Source organism: Pygocentrus nattereri, chromosome 1, assembly GCF_015220715.1.
Source record: "Pygocentrus nattereri isolate fPygNat1 chromosome 1, fPygNat1.pri, whole genome shotgun sequence".
Lineage (NCBI taxonomy): Eukaryota > Metazoa > Chordata > Actinopteri > Characiformes > Serrasalmidae > Pygocentrus > Pygocentrus nattereri.
The window spans coordinates 18,957,960-18,966,823 of NC_051211.1; the positions used below are offsets into that span (position 1 = coordinate 18,957,960).

General features: G+C 39.1%; 1 non-coding gene across 1 annotated transcript; it reads right to left on the reverse strand.

The window, feature by feature from the left end:
- Positions 1–1,122: 1,122 nt before the first annotated feature.
- LOC119264569 lies at positions 1,123–1,276 on the reverse strand. Its single transcript, XR_005131133.1, has one exon. It is a non-coding gene; the product is annotated as a 5.8S ribosomal RNA (ribosomal RNA).
- Positions 1,277–8,864: the final 7,588 nt, after the last annotated feature.

An 8,864-nucleotide genomic window follows, 5' to 3' on the forward strand; every position in this document is an offset into this window, starting at 1 on the left:
ATGTAGTGACCACTGAGTAAAGTGAGGTTTATTTGACTGCATATTACACTAGACATTGTACCTGTGATGGACTGGCGACCTGTTCAGGGTGCTTTCTGCTTTCAGCCCAATGAGCACTGGGATACGATTTTATAAATACGCAGGGTTTGATGACTGTAATGGTGTTACATTAAAGCGCACTTACATGTCAGTTCATTACATGGATGCCTTTATATGCAATATAGTAGGTCTGACTTACAGGGCAAGGTGTGACCTGAATGTTAGTGATTCCTTATCTCATAGTTTCTTTTTTGTTTTTTTTTCTGTACACTACTTTAAGATGGTAAGATCTGACATACTGAGATCGTGTAGTCAGGTCTGAACAGACGGAATCACTAGTTTGAGTTGAGTGTCGCTGATGCACCACGAACAATGAATATTTAATTTAAAAAATATAGCAACAAAACTGAAGTTGGGTTTGACATAAAGAGAAGGGTGGTCATGCAAAAAAAAAAAAAAGAAGATCACCTCTGCTGTTAAATATTACAGAAAGTCTGTGATGTTTTTGGCATGTTTTTCAGATCTGGGGGTGCTTTGTTATGATACGTTGGGCCCCATGAACCTTCAGAAAATGTTAAGTAAATATTAAGTGACCCTTATTAGTCCCACAACAGGGAAATTTCACCTCCGCATTTAACCCATCTGTGAAGTGAAACACCACATACACTCTAGTGAGCACACACACACTAGGGGGCAGTGAGCACACTTGCCCAGAGCAGCGGGCAGCCCAATCCGCAGCGCCCGGGGAGCAGTTGGGGGTTAGGTGTCTTGCTCAAGGACACCTCAGTCATGTACTGTCGGCTCTAGGGATCGAACCGGCGACCTTCTGGTCACAAGGCTGGATCCCTAACCTCCAGCCCACGACTGCCCAGCAAAGCCGCCGATTAACGGAGGAGAGAAACGGCAAACGGGCAGGGGAGCCGCGCAAGGCGGGCCCCAAATTTTAAACCTGTGCGCCCGAAACAGAGACGGAGTCTGCGTTTAGGAGGACGAAGGCGCACGGGGTGGCGCCTGCGAACCTCCAGCTGCGGTCCCCCGAACCCCTCGGAAAAGGGGGACGGTAAGTCCGATCGATTGCGATAGCAACCCTCAGACAGGCGTAGCCCCGGGAGTGACCCGGGGCCGCAATGTCCGTTTGAAGTGTCGATGATCAATGTGTCCTGCAATTCACATTAGTTCTCGCAGCTGGCTGCGTTCTTCATCGACGCACGAGCCGAGTGATCCACCGCTAAGAGTTGTACTCTTGGTTTGTTGTGTTTAAGGCCCAGAATCAAACAGACACAAACGGTTTTGTTAAAAAAAAAGCAGAACGGGTGCCCTCCGGTCCGTAACCCTCCTACGCGTAGGAGAGCCTACATTGAACCTCGCCCCCGCGCCCGCCCTGTCGCGTAGCGCAGCAAGCAGTAGGTACCAGTCCCTGTGCCACGGCGCCTAGGGGGCGCACGCAGCGGTGAGTAGGAGACCGAGCACCACGAGGAGGGGAAGGGCGAAGCTTTACCGGTCCGCAGACTTTCGAGCCCACCCTCGCGTCCTTCCTCCTGGCTTTTAAAGAAGTGAGGAGGCGCGCCCCACGGCGCTACCCGACCTACGTTAATGATCCTTCCGCAGGTTCACCTACGGAAACCTTGTTACGACTTTTACTTCCTCTAGATAGTCAAGTTTGATCGACTTCTCGGCGCTACGCCAAGGCCCCACGAAGGTGCCCCGAGGCCGATCCGAGGACCTCACTAAACCATCCGATCGGTAGTAGCGACGGGCGGTGTGTACAAAGGGCAGGGACTTAATCAATGAGAGGTTATGACCCGCGCTTACTGGGAATTCCTCGTTCATGGGAAATAATTGCAATCCCCAATCCCAATCACGAATGGGGTTCAGCGGATTACCCGTGCCTGTCGGCGTAGGGTAGGAACACGCTGATCCAACCATTGTGGCGCGCGTGCAGCCCCGGACATCTAAGGGCATCACAGACCTGTTATTGCTCCATCTCGTGTGGCTGAACGCCACTTGTCCCTCTAAGAAGTTGGACGCCGACCACGGGGAGCCGCGTAACTATTTAGCATGAGGGAGTCTCGTTCGTTATCGGAATTAACCAGACAAATCGCTCCACCAACTAAGAACGGCCATGCACCTGCACATGCATCAGACAAATCCACACGCATTTAGAGAATTCCTTTTGGCTGCGTTTCCAAACATCAGAGAAGGGGGTGGATTTGAATGGCTTAAAATATCTGGAGCAACTCGAAGTCGCCAACTGAGTCTCATCCGCTGTCCCATTGAGGGTTTTACTTACCTCCATCGTGTTACAGTGAACTGAACTGAAATAAGACACAAGGCTCACAGGTCGTAGGTGCTGTGCTGGTTGATTTATTTGGTAGCTGGCTGTATAAAGACCATCTCGCTACTCTGCCCTGCTCTGTCTGTTCACACATGAACCCAGAGCCAAAGCCCACAATGGCGTTATTCTTTATATAAAATAAAATAAAATTGGAAAATGAGATGAGAGCCTCGGGTAGCGTCTGTCACAAGGCACACACCACTTCTTCTGCCTAATTTTGTCTGCACACATGAGCTCTGCGGATCAACACGTCTTAAAGAAACAGTACACCTGTTTTCTGCTCATCACACATGAAAGGCAATTCATTTTTTTAATGCGTTAAAGCGGCTTAGAAAATGGATGGATGGATGGATAATTTTTCAGTGATCATTTAATCTAAATTAATGCATTAATTTGACAGCCCTAATTTAAATGAATTTCCACTTTGAAAGTTTTGTTGCCCTAGATTGTAGTTTTTTTGTAATTGTGTCTTGCACTGTAAAACACAACACACTAACAAAACGTGACTGCATTTATTTTACACTATCACAGCTCAGTGCTGAGGTACAAGTGGAGGTAGCCTCAGCAAGTGCCAGTCGCCCCAAAAATGAAGGCAGATGTTTGTCGACAAGACCACAGGAGAGTGCCTACTCCTCAAATCCTTGATCTAGATCTCACTGAGGAGAAAGGTCGGTTACATTACATTTAAATGTTACATCATTTATTTTAGTAACATGCTGTTTTCTATTTTTATTGATCTAACAGAATTTTTATAAAACTGTTTAAGACTGGAAAGTAGAGCCAGATCCAGAGCCAGAGGCAACAAAGAGATTCAAGGAAGACATTTTAAATAAGAATGCAACTGAAAAACCACTAAGTCTTGCAATGTGTGATTTGTTCCTTACCTGCACTCAATGCCATCTGATTTCTCACTATCTCACTATCATTTTGCATGAGGTTAATTATATATATAGTGTATATGTCCCATATTTTCATGTCATATGTTGCTAAATTTATTTTAGTTGTCACACCCCTCACAAGTCATTAATAAAATGATAAAATGAAATTTTTATGAAATCAAATCAATTAAGGTATAGGGTCATTCAGTGCAAAGGATTTAGTCTAAAGTCCAAGTCTAAATTATGTTTTCAACATATCTACATTTATCTACATTTCACATTACAGGAAATATGAAGTGAAGATTGTATTTTCAAACTATCAGCATGCATTTCTTATTTAGAGACTGTAATTTTACACAGACAGTACTGTACAAACATCAAAGGCAGCCAAGAAAATTGTTTAAAACTATTTATCTAGTCTGAAAGTCCCCGTGACCCTGATGGAGAAGCGGCTTAGAAAATGTGTGTGTGTGTGTGTGTGTGTGTAGTCTGAAAGTGTGTTTTTGCCAGTAAAGCAACATAAAACAGAACAAATACATCATTTGTACAATAAACACTAAAGTAAAATAAAGATACATACAAAGTATACATGTTTATCATGTAATCAAGTATAATTTTGAATTAAACCAGGCTTTTTTTTTTCTTTCCTTTGTGGCATGGATACACTGTACCAGTCTAGCACCAACCTCAAACTCATTTAAATTAAAAGTGATGTCAGAGAAAAATTTTCCCATATATGCTCAGCTGAAGAGAAAGAGGGCCAGTTAGCGAAGGGTTCTTTTATTCCATTATGTATTGTTGCGTTTTGTATAAGACCTCTCTTCAAGGTAAAGTAAAAGTATGCTATGATGGTGTTGATTAAAACTTAATGTGGAATTTATGAATATAATATGTCCTCCTTTGTTCTAACTTTGTATGTTTCTCCTGAAGATGAATGAATAAAATCAAGTGTGTGCTACATAATATAGGAATTACCACTGATGTAATGAAGATAAAACATTTTTTCAATACAGACAGTATTTTGTTTATTGACACAGAAGAAAAGTGTTTTCTTTTTTTCTGTTCAGTAACTGGAAGATCTCAGCAAAGCCCTTTGACTGAAGTCTTTAACTGAAGAGACACAGAAATAGCGCCACCTGCAGGATGTGCTCCAACAGTGTATAACAATTACAAAGTGGCTCTTCCTCTTTTTTCCAGTCTTTTCAGTGCTAGACTACAGGTCACTACAGGTTAATGTAGAGGTAGACAAGTGTGGGTTCAGATGGTTGATCTTGACAGACTTTCTTTCCAGCTGCTCATGGAAACAAGTAAAAAAGTGAACAGCCTGTTTAAGTGAACAGGATGGAAAACCTGTCAGAGCTGAGTTCTGAGTATTAAAGTTAAGTATTTATGTTTTGGACAGCAATTGTTCTTATTACGTTGGGCCATTTCAACTAGTGGTTGTCAAGTACAGGCTGAGAAGTCTCAATTTTCTTTCCACCTGCTCGCTTCACCAGATTAGTTACAATTTTACTTGATTAAATGAGCAGATGTAGAGAAAACCTAATGTACTTTCCCCTACATATTCATTGGCTGCCATTTTCCTGAGCTCTGAAATTTATTTTGAGCTTTCAACATGTTTAGTTTTGTGTCTCTGATCACAAAGACAGTGATGCACAGAGTTGTTTCAGTGTAAGGTATAGTGTTCATTAAGGAATGTCAACATTTGCATTCATCTACTACTGTTAATATATAACGTTATGAGTTTATTGTATGCCTTCATTGTTCAGTATGTCTTCATTGTTTCATAAAGTAAAGATTTCTTGTTCTGGAATTAAGCCATTTATTGTTCATGAAAGAGAAAAAAAAAACTTGCTAAACAAGAATTTAGTAGTTTTCTCATTATTACGTTCCTAACAGCCTGAAGAGGATAATCAGTACTATTTGAGCAAGCAAATCTTATTTGTTTGAACAAATTAATGTTACTTAGAATTACTATCGGTGCAGTTCTTGAGAAAACTAATAAAAAATCTAGCAGATTGATAGATTATTACTAGAGATTCCAAGTAACTGCAGACAAACCTTTTTTTATGCTGCATGTAGATTATAAACCCATGAATATAAAACTCACTGAAATTGGTTGAGACATATAAACATTTAATTATTATTGACGTCATAACTACCATTTACAGCACATTCTCCGTCAATACAAAGGGCCCGTTCATGACACAAAGAGCCCTTTAATCATGAAAAGGGTTCTTTGAGTGTTCATAATTCAATATATAACAATTTTCTTGACTAAAGAACCCAAGTAGAACCATTATTTTACTGCTAGAGGATAATCTGAGTCTTCTGACCAGTGATTTAGTACAAATGAATGCTTCTAAATAACAGAACAGCAGACTGTTTCAGCACTACTCTGTGTGGTTTTTCACAAGGGTAGACTAGTAGACCCAAATCAGCTACAAGTGAATCTGATATATATTGAGTACTCTGCCTTTACACCACTAAAACACTAACAGTTATTTAAATGTCTGAGATGACAGATGGTAAAAAAGATACAACTATAATGGATAAGAACATTTGTAAAGGTGATGCTTGTGTTGAGCCTTTAGTAAAAACAAGAATATATACAATTAATATTGCATTTAAAACTAGTTTGAATGTGTCTTTAACTGGTTATGGTATTACATACCAAGTCTTTTTATTCAGTAACTGCAATGCAAGCTGGTGAAGCTATTCTTAAGTTACAGAACTGTGTAATAAAACTTTGGACCCACTGGCCCTGGCCTTTTAAGAGGTTGACCCTTATATAGACCCCATTTACACCTGGTTACTTCAGGTGACTTGTGTCTGGATTGTACCTTCATAATATTTCAGCTACATGAATTTCCACTCAAATGTATCTCCAGTTGGTCAGACTGAAATCCAGTTGCTGTGTGGGATGGAATATGCTAATCGGCCTGCTAACTGTTTATCTGCTCAGCGTCTTGCTGTGCTATGCTAAATATGGCTGCTACCTTCTTTAAACTTAAGGGAACCATGTGTGTCCTCCATGATTATCTTCATCACAGACACAGATCACATAGCTGGTGATGTCCTGCATGGGAAGGAGTTTTGTTGTACTGGGGGGTCTCACATCGTCTCCTGAAGTGGCTTGAATGATCTTATTTGTATCTGTTATAAATGGGTCTTGGAGGCATTTACACTGGCATTGTTATGTGGTTTGGCCTTAGCCAGATATAATCTTGATATTCTAGGTGCATGAAGTGACCAGGTGTTAACAGGGTAGTGGATAAACAGGTAATGTAGATAAAGTTATCCAATTCTTTCTTATTCCAAAAAAAGGAATCAAATAACAAAAATAAGGGCATTTCACAGTGCAGTGAAGTGAATGAATTTTCTGTTAGGGGACTTTTTGGGCAGGGAGGGGGGTCAACATGGACAAGATGGACAAGCTGCTGACTGGCTGCTAAAGGAGAACATTATGCTGGAGGCTTATTATATTTTAAACATCTGATATTTTTACATAAATTGTTATGGTTGTATTGTCTTCTTGTTCTTCTTTCGGCTGCTCCCTTTAGGGGTCGCCACAGCGGATCATCTGCCTCCATCTTGCCCTATCCATTCCCTCCTCTACTTTCACACCAACCATCTCCATGTCCACATAACATGTCCATGTATCCGGTTGTATTGTAAAAAACAATAATGCAGTGGATCCACCAGACCACTGAGTAACAAAAACATCAACACCACTCAAGGGTAAATGTTATAAAGGAATGTCAGTGTCTCTGCATGACACTAAAATAGTTGAACTCAGGTGTGTCACTGAGTATTAAATACCCACATCAGAAATTTGGCCAAAGTCACAGAGTACGGCCCTCAGACCTGCAGAAAAACAAACATAGAACACAATCAGTGTTTCATCTTTTATCACAGTTTAAAATGAGTACAAATCTCCAGTAAATTACAAAAACACCACAAACATGCAGAAAAAACATTCTTTCCATTTCTATTTGTTTTTCCAAAAACAGTTTTCATTAATTCATTCTTTATTAGACTGGATAAATGCACTACTGCCATATATTTAGGCTGATTTCTAAAAGTTTTTCAAAAGGTTAAAATAGCTGTAAAGAATAAGGACAAGATTTGTCAAAGCACTGCATCAAAAACAAAATCACAACTTTATTACTATTATGTACTAAACTATTATCACATGGCCATTCTTCAAGATCTTTTTAAGAACAGAGCTCACGGGTCAGCTTAGGTTATACAGGAGCTCTCGAGTACCCCCATCTGACTTTTTTAGGTGTTAGGTAAATAAAAACAAATTGATATTAATTCAGTTGACTCATTTTAAAGACATTCTTAAAATGCTATCATTGAAAGAACAAAAATATCCCAAGCATTAAATAAATTGCTGGGATTAAAAACATGCTTTAAATATAAAAGGCATTTATATCTATATTTCATTAATGTTTTGTATTAATTGAAGTATGTTTACTGTATTACTAACATGTGTAATATATGTTAAAATATTTCAGTTATTTTTTTATTTTTTTTATTTAGTCTGAGAATGCAAAATAGGCTATAGATTGGGGTTCAAATTTGAATGTGGGAAGTAAAGCTGACTTTTTATGCCATAATGTAGTGTATAGAGATATATGCTTTATATATATGCAGTACAGAGAAAAACATTGATTTACTGAAAATCTTCAATGAGAATAATATATTACTGAATAACATGTGAAACACAAAACATGACAATCACTTCTTATCATTTTGAAAGTTGTGACTACAAACATATCAATATCAAAAAAATCACACAATGTAAATGTGGACTGCCATGTTCAAATGATGGAGATACTTGGTTTTCATTGGACAGTGATGATGTATACACACACACACACACACACACACACACACGCACGCACTCACACACATACATTTTCTAAGCTGCTTCTCCCTCTGGGTGTGATGTTGTACATTCATGTCTCTTTTTCCTCTTTAAATGACACACAATAATTTGACTTGCATGCTAATTGCACATTAATAATAAGCGTACAGATGAGAGTGTTCCTGAGCAATGTCTAGTCCACATGCATCACCAATAAAAACACCAGGTGTCTTCTGCTATTATATCAGCTATATGCTATATAATCACACAGCATTTTGAGAACTGATGCAGAATCTTTCCATTTCAATCGAGGATCGATATGCATCTAAGAATCAATTAATTTTATCACCGCAAGTCAGAACACTGCAACAGGAACAGAAAATAACATTTCTGTCCACAACAAACTGAAATGAAATATTTCAGTTGCAAGAAACTTTTAGGATGAGTTTACTATGCTGTAAAATAGATAAACTGTTACTGGCATGTTCCTGTTTTTGAATACATTCCTTGAAAATGGTTTCTAAATCCTGCTCTGAACTCTGTTACTATGTCACATTAAAATTATGTATTACTATTTATGCATGCTGGAAAGTAAAATTTGTCTGAATATCACTAATTTTGGATTTTCCTCATTCTTCATCCTCACATACTCAGACACTGTCTATAATAAAACAAAATAATTGAAACTCAGAATACAGAATAATTACCTCATGTATAATCTTCACTGTTTCTCCTG